Source organism: Primulina huaijiensis, chromosome 2, assembly GCF_012295235.1.
Source record: "Primulina huaijiensis isolate GDHJ02 chromosome 2, ASM1229523v2, whole genome shotgun sequence".
Taxonomy (NCBI): domain Eukaryota; kingdom Viridiplantae; phylum Streptophyta; class Magnoliopsida; order Lamiales; family Gesneriaceae; genus Primulina; species Primulina huaijiensis.
This window is the reverse complement of record NC_133307.1, coordinates 13,295,581-13,302,898: the sequence shown is the minus strand read 5'-3', so window position 1 is coordinate 13,302,898 and position 7,318 is coordinate 13,295,581.

Sequence of the window (7,318 nt, the reverse complement as noted above, 5' to 3'; positions counted from 1 at the left end):
ATTCATGGTGTAAGAAATGACCATTGAAATGATCAAGGTGGCTCTTGGGGATGATCACACCATTATGGCCATTCTTGAGCACCAGGGAATCGGCCAAGGGAGAGCCAAAGGGACACAAATTTGCCTATAAATACAAGGCTCTATGCTAGACAAAAGGCACATCAAAAAGCTCCCAAAAAGCTCTCATATTTTCGGCCTCACCCCTTCACCATACTCTCCATATTTTCGTCCTCCCCTCACCCTTCCCAAGTCAAGGCCAAGATCAAGAAAGAAAAAGGAGGTCTTGTTCGTGCAGTTGGGAGTTACAATATTGCGTCAAAGTACTGCCCGATCAACGACAACAGTTGTTAGAATCACGCCGAAGTACTGCCGAATTTTTGCAAGGAAGCTTCGTTCAAGAAATTGTAAGTGGGCTTTTGTTACTTATTTTTGTTGTATTTTAAACCTTGATATAAATAACGTTACATGCATGTTGGTGTGTCCTTATATTCGAAAAATCAGTATATTTTATTTTAAAATTTCGATCGATCTTATGTTCTCTTCTGTGCTTCGAATTTCTTGATTCCGCTGTGTCAGTATGAAAACTCTGAAATCTGAATATCTGAAAATCTCTGTCTGTTACTTCTGAATTCTGTTTGCTCTGTTACGATTCGAAATTGAAATGGGACAAGAATTGTAGTTCTGTTCTGGCCCCCATTGGTGGGTAGAAAACCATGTTCTGTTCTGGCTCCCATTGGTGGGTATAAAATCATGTTCTGTTCTGGCCCCCATTGGTGGGTATAAAACCATGTTCTGGCCTGACCCCTTAGAGAACTAACTTATTGGGGACAATTTGACCATGGAAATGAGATGAGTAACAGTGTGTTTTGTCCGCTCTTAAATGATCTGAATTGTTTCTGTTCTGTTCTGAATCATTTGATAAGCTCCGTATTTTATTCGCTTCGTTTCTGTTGTGTCAAGTCAAGAATATTGAGTTTTGAAAGTATGTTATGAAAATATGTTAAAAGAAATTTTTAAAGAATTAAGTTCTATATGTATCTCCGGAATCGATCGACCCCCACTTGCTGAGTGTTTTTCAAAACACTCACTCCTTACAAATTTCAGATAAAAATGAAGAACAAATGAACGAGGAGGAGCAAGAAGCGTTTTGGGGATGGTGATTAGACTTCGAGAAGTCAAGAAATTGTAGTCCTTTTTGTTTAGCTTCTGAAAAACTCTGATGTAAAAGTTTATTTCCTTGTCATTGTAAGACAATATATTATTTATGAAAAAGATTGGTTTGATTTGATACGAGGCTTTATTGTTTTCAATATAATTGTTAAACAATGCCGGATGTCACCGATGCTTCGGACTCGGGGCGTGACACAAAGCCTCTGGCCTGGGCCTCGCTCTCGTATCTACTCCAGCATTGTTCCACGCAAATTGTGCGAAGAACTTGGTCATCCCTACAAGCATCTGTGCCTGCATATCTGGCGGTAGGCGAGGAGGAGTGGCCCTCTCCCCATCCCGAGCCTCTCTATCTTCTTCACCTGCCCCACGTGCAATCATACGTCTAGGAGGCATGCTGTTCCACAATTTACCCAACACATAAGACAATATGCAAGAACATACTATCCATATCATAAGATGAGCGTAAATCGAATTTAAACATGCGCATGTTGAAATCATGTCCTATATGCTTACTACGTGAAAGAATTTTAAAATTTTAAAACTTAATGAGTTGAGGTGTGACTTCGTGAGCTTCTCGCAACTGGCAGTAGGCATAACCCTTTACAAGAACACCGCTCTGATACCAACTGTGACGAACTGTAACTTTAAAACTACTTAAAATTTGCTGAAAATAAAATTTTTCTTAAATAAGTAATAATATCTCAAAATGAAAAACAAATAAAATGCTCGTCTAAATATTTGAAATGTAAAAGAGCTTGCCACGAGTACTTGTTTAAAACAACGTGAAGTAATTTCATGCAAATCAGAGTTAATGAATTTAACGTGCATAAAAATTCTTGAAAACTCAAGCGGTCGTCGGGTTAGGCCTCCGCACCGTCTGAGCCAACTCACTGGTCCCCGCCTCTCGCCTCCTCATACTCGTCCTCACCTGCATCGATCAAGTCTAGTGAGTCTAAAGACTCAGCATGTATAAACCGAGAATAGCAAGTAATGCATATTAAAAGAACATGCATTTGAAAGTAGCCCATACATACTTAAACTCTGAACATACTTACATAAGCATAGACATGCCATCATTTCATAAATAATTTCATAAACGTGTTGCATCTTACATACTTAAACATTCATAATCATCGTCATTTTGTGTAGAGATATGTTTCAAAGCAAGTGAACCACAACAAAATGTGCATGATCAGACTAAACCACAGTACTGGGCTGGCAGAGATCATCACAACATTTCGACCGAACGTCCACTTCCTCATACATAAGATCCTCGGTCATGCTTTACCGGGTGGATTGGTCCCTGGTCATGCTTTACTGCTTTCCAATCCTGGTCATGCATTACCAAGGTGGAGACAAGACAATTCGCATACCTCAAAAACATAATTGGTCACAAGACAATTCACATACCTAAAAAACAATACAATTGGTCACAAGACAATTCGCATACCTCAAAAACATAAAATATTTTCTATTGCACGTCAAACATACTCACACATTATGCATGCCTGCCCAAGACAAAAATATCCAGTATACCTAGCGCTCGGGCGGTAACATTTTACCGCTCGGGCGCGCTCTGTCTAGAAGGCCTGGCGCTCGTGCCGTAAAATCTTGCCGCTCCGGCGCCGCGCCGTCTCGCTGAAAACGTTTTGAAGAACACATTTTGTAGCAGTCACACGAGAAAAATCATAATTCACTCATTCCGTGCTCGAAAATTAAGAATTTGCTGTCAAACCGAAGATATCAAAACGTACTATGTTTTATACTCTGAAATTTTTTTCAGTAAACCGACCGAAAATTCGCAGGATTCGAAATCACAGCAGATTCAGTTTTTGAGATCTAAAAATTGTTCCAAAAATCGTTTCAACATCATAGCTCAAACTTTGCATAACATAAATGGATTTTTACATAAAATACACATCCAAATATTTAATATGACAAAATCGATGCATAAAATAAAAGAATATACATGCCTTTGCGTTAGAACGCACGAAGATGACGAATATCTACGCGGTGGATTGTGGGAGATGACCGAGAGACGCTTATTATACGATTTTTGCTCGAAAAAGGGCGTATATCTCCAGAAATTTTGCAAGGGAAAGGGGTTGAGATGGTGGCTGCAGAGAGAAAACTTAGAACCCTAGCTTCTTTTCAAAAGCAAGAATGCCAAGTGTGCGTGTGAGTGTGTGCCGAGTGTGTGTTGATTAGGGAGATAATTAGGGGGTTAATTAGTTTAATAAAAATACTAATAACCAATAAACATGCTAAATAAAAATACTAATTTCTCACTAATTTACTAGCACCCTTAAATTTAAATAAAATACACATGTGCCAAATTTTCAAGGTTTAAAATCCCCACTATTCAAGTAAGTAATTTTTGAAAAGTTTAAAATCTTAAAATCACATAATAATTAAATTAGGCTTTAAAAATTCTTAAAATTTCATAAATCATTTAAGATACCAATTTTTTTTACTTTAAATAAAACACCACATTATCCATAAATCGCCTAAATCGTCTCCGGTCTCTTTTCCCGATCCCGCATCGAATATTCGTCGGAAACATAAAACTCCAAAAAATTTTTTAACGTGCATCAAATAAACATGTGATAATTTAAAATAATGCAAATCATAAATCATGACAATGAAGCACATTGATTATCTGATATGACAATGAAGCTGCAGTATACTGCTGGTGATTAAGCTCCACTTTAATCATCCAACATCTCAACATAGTTGGGCTTCGTTTATTGATCAGATAAACTGTTAGGCTGGCAGCTGAAATTTTTTCCACTGAATAAGTTTAGATAATATGCTGTCAACTTGGACTCAACACCCTGCAAGTTGCTAAAACAACATAATCCGCACTCGAGAGAAGTAACTATAATGTTAGTTGAAGAGCCAACAATATTCTCTACTCCCACCGTAAGATCATATAAAATTTTTAAGAGGATTTTGAAATCCATTTTAAATATCATATTGAAAGATATTTTAAAAAATCAGCTTTCAAATGTCCTTAGGACAACTAGCTCTGATAACAATTGATGGATCGGTTCGGGCACCCTTGAAGGTGCTTCAAACACAATATTCTCCATGAGCATCAATAGCTCATATTTTAAGAATGTATACATCGATGAATTAAATCAAATTTAGTGTTAAAACAAGCGAAAAATACTCGAAGTAATCCTTCGTTAAGAAAGCTGACTAATTTGAAAGCAATTTAACTTGTGTAAACTGATTAACTGAAGTAAAGGGAATCGGTTCTTGCATATATCAGTTCAGTTATGGTAAGACTGAACTGATAACTGCTCGAACTGTTCAAATCAGTTTTAAATCAAAAGTTAAGCAGTTAAGTACACAAGATATGCTTATGGATGTCCGAAGACTTCAACTGCTCCTACGTCTTCTTTTCTACCACCTCGGATAGGATTCACTAGAAGACTTTGATTTGTACAAGACCTTGTACAAACCCACTCAACTTAGGATTTACTCTACTGTCTAACTGAACTACTAGCCTAGACTGAAGGCAGCACCTTTAAACCAGCACTAGTTTAATGTCTGTGTGTCAAAGACTACATACACAAGTTTTACGTCTTTGTGCAAGACTCACTCAGTTGTTCTATAAGATCAACTCTCTGTATTTGTGAGTGGTGGTATATGTGTGTGAGAACTGAGAAATGATTACAACGGGAAGGTTTTCTCACACACTGAGGGTAAGCCAATATAACTTTGGTGTATTCTCTGAACTAGGCTGATTGCTTCTTTTTAAGCTGATATGCGATATGCGTGCCCTTTATTTTCTCTTTTGTTTTTCCCGCACTTTATTCTCACTGAACTTCATCTGCTATTTATAGGTGGGAAGCTTCGTACAGTGAGACTCAATAATTGTATCCGTTGCAGCTTGAATGCGTTTCTTGAAATTTGTCTCTCAACTTTTCCGACAGATATTCTTGAACATTTTGGATTTAAGATTTTCTGCAACGTCCATTATTGTAGTATTGATAGTACAAATTCTTTTGTATCGTTGTGCGTAGCTGGATTCCAATAGATAATCTTGTCGCCTTCTACAAACTGATTGATTCCTAACTGATGCTTTGAACTGGCCAGTTGAACTGGTACGGTGAAATTAGTTGAATTAGATAGTTGGTCTTTTCATCAGTTGAGCTCTTCATCAGCTGGCCGTGTTTCTGAAGGTCTTCTGCTGAATCACCTATCAACTAAACAATCAGTGGAACTGGTCTTTGATACTTTAGTTGGACTGGTTCAGTTTGGGAAATCAGTTGGAACTTTCAATGTGCTTTTCGGAAACTTCAGTTTTGGCTCGATAAACTTATCAGTTCGAAGCCTGATCAACTACAGTTTCCTGCGCAATTTGATACATCATTATAAACGAAATAACAAGTTTTGTTAACATCAAAATCAAGATTGTGAACATGAAATTTTACAACAATCTTTCTCTTTTTGATGATCACAAAACTTGAGCAATTAAAGATAATTTTTAAAATTTTAAATTTTAAAATTTATATGATTCTCTCCTTTTGTGAGAATAAAAAATATTTAAAACAATTAAAATGAATTTTTCAGTTTGAGGGATAAGAAAGATCCCCCTCAAGAACTCAATTTAAAAATGAGTTTAAAACATTTTTCAGTTCGAGGTATAATTTTAAAGAAAACTCCCCCTCAAGAACTGAATTAAAAACCTACCCCCTCAAAAATACAATCATTTACGTGATTTTAACAATGATTTTTAGCATCATTTAACATTCAAGATGCTTAGGCAACAAATCTTAATATAGCAATTCAGTTACATGAAAACTAACTGGATAAACATGATATTTATTTAATCAAATACGCGTCCCTTGTATCATATATTTACACACACCAGCAAGTGCAAGGGAAATTGTTTGTACAATAACAAACATTAAATAATATCAAATATCAGTCAGTTTATTAATAATGGAACCGAATATACTAACAACTAGTCGTCTTGAATGCTTTGAAAGTTGCATTGATCTTTAGTCTCTTTGCCAGAAGAGTAGCTAATTTGACTTGAACTTGATCTCTTTGTTGGCTAACTGGTCGAGCTGACTCAAACTGGACTCAACTGATGCTGAACCGCATTGATAATCTGATATGACAATGAAACTGCGGTATACTGCTGGTGATTAAGCTCCATTTTAATCATCCAACATCTCAACATAGTTGGGCTTCGATTATCGATCAGCTAAACTGTTAGGTTGACTGCTGAAATTTTGTCCACTGAATCAGTTTAGCTAATCTGCTGTCAGTTTTGACTCAACACCCTGCAAGTTGCTAAAACGATAGAATCCGCAGTCGAGAGAAGTGGTTATTGATGAAACTTAAAATTAATAATTTATTATATGTTAAAACCTATATTTTAAAATTTAAGTTTCATTAAAATTATAAAATTATGTTATTGTAGTATTGTGTGTTTATATTTAAATGTCTTACTAAATATGTTTATTTTCAGGTTTTCTATGTGTTGGTAAAATAATATGATAACTCAAACTAGAAAATTTAAATGAAGGTGATTCAAACATTTTTGAAATCCTTGAGAAATTATCTACAACTTTGCAAAAGACATGATTGCCTAAAAAGTTGGTTAAAATGATCAAATTGTGAAAATATCAAAAGGAGGACAAATTTACCTTTACCATGACCAGCATATAGTAAAAAAATCATAACTATTTCAATATTTAACCAAATGAGGTGAACCAAGTAGCCAAATTCATCTACAGACAATTCCCCACATGTTTGCTGTTTTGAGCTGAGTCAAATTCGGTGATTAAAGTCATGGAACAAAGCATTGAAAGAAGGGACATGGAATTGAAGTTGGAGGAGACAAAGACTACTATTACAACTACATGGCATTAATAAAATTTTTGACCCTTTCTCTCATTTGGCCTATAAATAGAGGCCTTGTGCTAGCTTGAGAATCATTCTATCTCATTGTAAAATATAGTGTGAGTGTGTATAAAAGTTCTAAGTTCCAATATATTTTTCATTTCCAAATTATGAGTGATGTTTTTAGTGTTGATCAAAAGTAAGTTCATGGAAAGCTAAATCTATTATGTCAAAGTGAAGATGAATTTTTTGTGAAGTAAGATTATTTATATTTTGTATATTCTTT